The sequence below is a fragment of the Lycium ferocissimum genome, chromosome 5 (assembly GCF_029784015.1).
Source record: "Lycium ferocissimum isolate CSIRO_LF1 chromosome 5, AGI_CSIRO_Lferr_CH_V1, whole genome shotgun sequence".
Lineage (NCBI taxonomy): Eukaryota > Viridiplantae > Streptophyta > Magnoliopsida > Solanales > Solanaceae > Lycium > Lycium ferocissimum.
The window spans coordinates 64,195,679-64,201,931 of record NC_081346.1 but is presented as its reverse complement, the minus strand read 5'-3'; the positions used below and the strand labels follow the sequence as shown (position 1 = coordinate 64,201,931).

The window sequence follows — 6,253 nt, the reverse complement described above, 5'->3', positions numbered from 1 at the left end:
CCAAAACATAGAACTAGTCCTATGAACGATCAACGAGATAAATTAAAAAGTATAAGGCAACCATAATTGGGACCAAGTATATGTCATCACCTAAGTAGAGCATCTAAACCCAAATGTGCCAAGTCACCATATATCCAACCCAAAACCAACATCACAAGTAAAGCACCAAATCATCTCAATATAAGCCATGATACAATGAAATGCAATAATGTATGAATGCAATGCAATGTTGTGTACACATGTACTCACGGACTCGAATACCCCGCGTCTAGGTAGCGCGGCCGAGTGACTCGCGAGGGGTCTAAGTCCTACTCTTCTCGGATCTTTACCCGACAGACAGACGAGACTCCAGATCTTTGACCACGGAGGGTTTTCACCAGCACCACCCTAGGGGACCCGCGGAGTCCATGCACTCACTCAATTCACGATTCCGGGACAACTATCGAATATCGGACTCTCACATCACTCTCATCCAACCGAGCCCAGCTCATCACAGTGCTTCATCAAGTACCAATAATGTATCAACAGTATATTATGAAGGATGAGAATACGTGCAATGTACGTGTCAACATCAATAATCAATCAATATCACAATACCAAACATGGGTATGCCAACAATATCATGAAAGACTACGCAAGTCATATAGAACTCCATTCCTCGTGCTCCAATATCAACCGAAGATACTACGATGTCGAAACCCGATGGAATAACGAGTTCCCAATATCTACTACCAACACGTGGCATCGAGCCCCAACAACAAAAGCACAATCAAGCCACATAATATTACATACCACTCACTTACTACTTATCAATATTAATACACAGTAATTCACCTATACTTACAAATTTCACTAATACCTAGTCTAGAATCAATTTTATGATCGTTGGTACATTTATCCGTTTCAATACCAAAGGAGATTCAATATTATTATGAGAGAACCAATTAGGCGCATCTTACGGAAGTTTCTCGCCAAAGAACATAGAAAAATAATTAACAACAACCTCTTCCAAGACGCATACAATCCACCGATATTCAAGGGAAACCAACACAAGAATCCTAGGGAATCTACATGCCACAAGCCCGAACACAAACATCATATATTAGTACCATCCTAAGAATCCATCCCAAATCTCCAATACCTATACATGCATTCTCCGTTTGTTCTAATACAAGAATATGTAAATCTAACCGGAGTCTACCAAAAAGAAAGCTGTAACCTACCTCGAGGCCGAGCGGATGCCACAAACATCCCTAGATATTTAGTTCGTCAGTCACGCCGTAATCCGCACGAGGGAACTTGAAACAACCATGAGACCAAAAGTAGGATTCGTCATTAGAGCATTCCAAGATGTTCGGATTGATAATGGAAGTTTGGGAATCCATACTTCTTCTAGATTTGCTAGACTTTTCACACTAAATGAACTCTCTTTCTACCATCAAAAGCTAAGAGATTTCCTAACCTCTACTCATGATCAAAGTCAACTACTTAAACTACTAGCTAAGTAAAGTCACCATCTTTAACTCTATTCCATAGAAGGCCATTTCAAGATTTATGGAAAAACCCATTTACAATTTAGGAAGAAGATGGAAATCCAAGTTGTTAACCATTCTAGGATGGAGGACAAGAGAGATTTAAATCAAGGGAATCAATGTGAAGAACAAGCTAACCAATCATCCCTCTAAATCTAGGATTGGTGATACTCTTTTTGTTAGCTCTCTAGGTGAAGATCTTAGGAACAATTTACTGTGAGAAGAAGGGATTGGAAGAGGTTAGGAGGGTTTCCACTTCAAAGGAAATCTGAATTTGAGAAAATGCTTGAGCGGCGGTAGGGTTTTTAGAAAAATGAGGTCAATTCCCGAAATCAACTCTTAAATAGGGATTTTCACTGTATGTCACCACTCCATCGGTATGGGAACCGCTAAGGCGGCCGAGGAGGCTGCGTGGTGGCTAACGCGGCCAGCAAGCTGCTATCGCTTTGGCGGTGAGACAACCGGCCCCATCCTGCCGGCCGTGGCGGCTCAAGTGTCACAGTGGCCCAAATTTCAAGCTCTCACGTGATGCACACAACGGGTTCGATTAAATTAGCGATTTCCAGAAATATAACTGAACGAAGACATTTTTAAAGAGTCAGAGTTGCGGGTTTCCTCGACATTCGCAGTAACGATGAAACGGGTCTTTACAGAAGATCAACGATAGAGATCCTTTTTTAGGAGATTATATTCAAATTTACGAGTCGATGGTAATTAGTTTGATTTATCATTTTTTGACAATATTATTTATCTATTAGTTTAATTTGATGAGGTTGGGGTTGGCTAGCTTTGAAATCTAGCGGATGGATATTACGTTCGAAGCTCTCAGGGTAAAATAATATATTCTTATGCTTCTTTTTTTGCCTCTTTTCGTTATACGTTTTAAAATTCTTTTCAGTTAAAAATACGCACTAATCTGCCTATGATATGGGTAATCGTCGAAGAATTAATGCACAATTCCAAATTTCAATAATTTTATTAGTGCCTATGTGTTGCTAAATTTAAATGATTAATTAAAAAGTTCAAAACTTTTTGACCTAAGATTCTGTTGATTTAGTAGATCGATTCTTTCGTCATCTTCTTAATTGAAACATTTAATTTTGTCCATATTTTAATATTTCTCTAATTTCGCACGGATAAATTTATTAATTATGAAAAAAAAAATCATAATGTCCTGGCCAATGAGACATGTCATATCACCATATCGATTCCCAGCTTTATTATTATATATAGATTGTTGAGAAACTAAAGGCTAAAGCTGACAGATTGTTTATGATGGTGGTCCAACTAATGCAAGAAGTGTGGATAAAATCTAAGTTTCTAACAGCTACATTTGGCAACACATGTCTCATCTGGGTATTAATATTGACAACTGTATAATTATAAGGGCCCGTTTAGACATGATCTGAAATCAAGTTGTTTTGAAGTTGAAATTTTTTGTTTGAATACGATTTAATTCTTAACTTAAATTTTTCTCATAAACATGAAAAAATTCCAATTTGTATAAACATCAAAACCTCCTCAACTCTTATACAATCTTATCGAATGAGTGAACCATAGTTCATAAATAAGGTATGAAATATCTTAAGTCGCCCATTAATAAATCACAAATTCCTATGTTTCTTTTATAAATAAATCTGTTATTACAAACTTTCAAATGCATATAATTTACAAAGGATTCATCGGTCCGACAAATCAACAATAGTAATAATTAGTTATTCTTCAATATAATCTTCCACGTAGTATGTACAATCTCTTTACGTCGTTTAAAATTATACTCTCTTTTTTTGGCAAAATATATCCAAAACGCTTATCCTTGTTTGTTCCATTTGATTCGCCAGATTTGTCAAATTGGGCTTACGCATTCTTGTGTGTGTTTCCATTTTGAGCACTTGTGTTGTGTCAGCATTTTGGGGACCACTAGTCATCAATGCAGTGGATATCAATAAAGGAGATTGATGGGGGAATAAATGCTGATTTTTCAAATTAGAGGGTTCGTGAGCTCGTGTTAAATGCGAGAGTTGAGATAGGGTTATTGGAGAGTGGGAGTTAGCACAGAAATTGATTGTTGGGTCATGAGGGTAGGGCCCAGGGGGACCCGTAGGTCCATCGGTATCATCTCCACTCAAGGGCGATCTAGCTCATTTGGTATGGATTCACGTGAATTCAGTAACTTTTATTCCTATCATATACGTGTTAAGGAATTTACAAAATATTTTGAAATAATTGATTATGAACCCAAATATTATTTTATGTTAATTTGAGATTATTGTAGGAATTCAAAATTTTCAAAATCTAATCTGCCTTTGTCACTGCCATGCCGGAATAGTAAATTGGGATGTTAACTACTCCATCCGTTTCAATTTATGTGAATCCATTTGTTCAAGCGCGACATTTAAGAAGGAGGAAGACTTTTAAAACTTGTGGTTCAAAATAAGTGTTGAATATTTGTGTGTTGTAAATCATTCATAAAGTGAATTTGTTTTCAAATTAGGAAAGATGGCCATTTATTTTATTACGTACTAAAAAATTAGAAAATAGATTCACATAAATTGAAACAGAGGGGTATAATAATTGAAGGAAACGCTAATAAAATGGAAGAGAGAAGGAGGACTCTCTTTAAAGGATTCGGTTAGAAGCTCAATTATTATTTTCGGCATAAATTCGTATATTAATAAAAGTTTATATATTTAAAATTATATAAAGTTACTATAAATTGCAATGACTAATAATTTAAAATATAGAAATATATGAAAAAATAACTTTCAAAATAATTATGTGGACTCTCTAAATATTAATGGCATCACGTACAATAAATACGAAGGAACATTTTTATTCATTAGCAATCTAGGATTTCGATCGACTTATAAGTTTTGAATAAGGGTGATCGAGCAAGTACACATTTTATAAGTTATGAATAAGGGTGATCGAGCAAGTACTCATTTTAAATATCTTTTGCGTACGAATACAAATTCGAGTCAAAATCAATTATTAAATTGAACTCACGGAAACTCTCCCTAAATTGCATCTCTGTTTTTGTTGGAACACAAAAATGTCGAAACTTGACAAGATGATTAAGCAGGTGTTCGTTTGGGAGCAGTTGCAGCTTGAAAGCGAGGTTTGAGATGCGGAATTAATAATTCATCTCTTGGAGGTAGATATTTCTTGTTTTGTTTGCAGTTAATGTATTCATCCCTCCATGCAGAAAAATTTGGGAATTGTTCCCTTGTAACCAAAACTACTCCAGAGACTTCTTCAAAAACTCCTAGCCAAAGTCCCACAACATTTGCAGCAATATCAACAAATCCAAATTTATCACCCACAAAGAACTTCTTATCCTTGAGCTCTTTTTCAAGAACTTTTAGCATCTCACAAACTTCCGTTTTACATTTCTCTTGCTCCTCTCCTTTTCTGCGAAAGAAAGCGTTAATCACTGCTGCCGCCTGCAAATTACCCTCAAAACATAAATTACAATACAAATTTTCTCAGTTCTGTAGATCCTACGTACAACCACAATTACTATAACTCAACATCAAACAAATTACGATTGGCTATATGATTTTTCACTGGTTGTGTCGCTGCATTTGAGCTCATCCTAGACCAATCTTATAAAAGTACTAGTATAATTTCTTGAAATATTATATTGGTATATAAATCTTTGACAGGACAAAAGAATCTTTAAAAAAATCATGTAAGACCTAAAGTAACATACTGACGTGACTAAAACGTATTCCCAACTAATTGGAATATATAGCATGCAAATGATTTTACCTTATCATCAAGGAATTTAGCCTAGAAACGAGCAAAAGCTCGGTCGTAAGGGGGCAAGATGGAAGGACCTTCAAATGCCTCATCAATGTATTCAACAATAACCATAGATTCACAAATGGGCTTGCCATTATGAATGAGAACGGGGACTTTTTTGAGAATGGGGTTGGATTCAAGAAGAAGAGGACTTTTGCTTTTTAGATTTTCTTCTATATATTCATATTTGACACCCTTAATCTTTAGAGCCCACTCAACTCTGTGACAAAAAGGGCTATACCATAGACCAAGCAACTTCACGTCTGCCATCTCTCAACTCTACTATGTGTTTTTGCCTTACTATATTGACGAATTTTATGTGGTAGTTCCCTTGAGTTCTACTCTTCTTTTATAGACGGAAAAACAAGGATGTGTTGTACTTCCTCCGTCCCATATAGACTGTTGTATTAGCTCAAAAAGTTTGTCCAAATTAATTCTCACTTAAGGAATTCAAATCTAAAGTTGACAATTGTTTTCAACCATACCTTTAACTTTAAAGAAGTATGCATAACATTTAAGAGGAAGAATCAATCTACCTTAATTAAATGGGTGTTGCTATTTGACACAACTCAAGATGGCACTATTTGGCACAACTCGATTAAAAAGTCTGTTGTACCCTTAATGAAGAATTGGTTCCATAGTTGATATTTCCCTCCAAATCTTTTCCCTCCAAGACAAAGCATTTATTACACTTAGCATGCTTAATTTTTTTATTCTTCCAACAATTAGAGATCATAAATTGATATTTTATAAATATTTTTTTATTTTTCCCTCTAAAATGTTTATACATATAGACATACACCTAATTTAGTTATACAGTCAACCTATTTATATGGTCTACAATACAAACTACATGTTAATGTGCACTATAAATATCTTATAAACAATAGAAGAAAAAAAACTAAATTAAATAGAAA

General features: G+C 35.2%; 1 pseudogene; it reads right to left on the bottom strand.

Moving 5' to 3' along the window:
- Positions 1 to 4,340: 4,340 nt before the first annotated feature.
- Positions 4,341 to 5,694, bottom strand: LOC132058469 (probable glutathione S-transferase; annotated as a pseudogene).
- Positions 5,695 to 6,253: the final 559 nt, after the last annotated feature.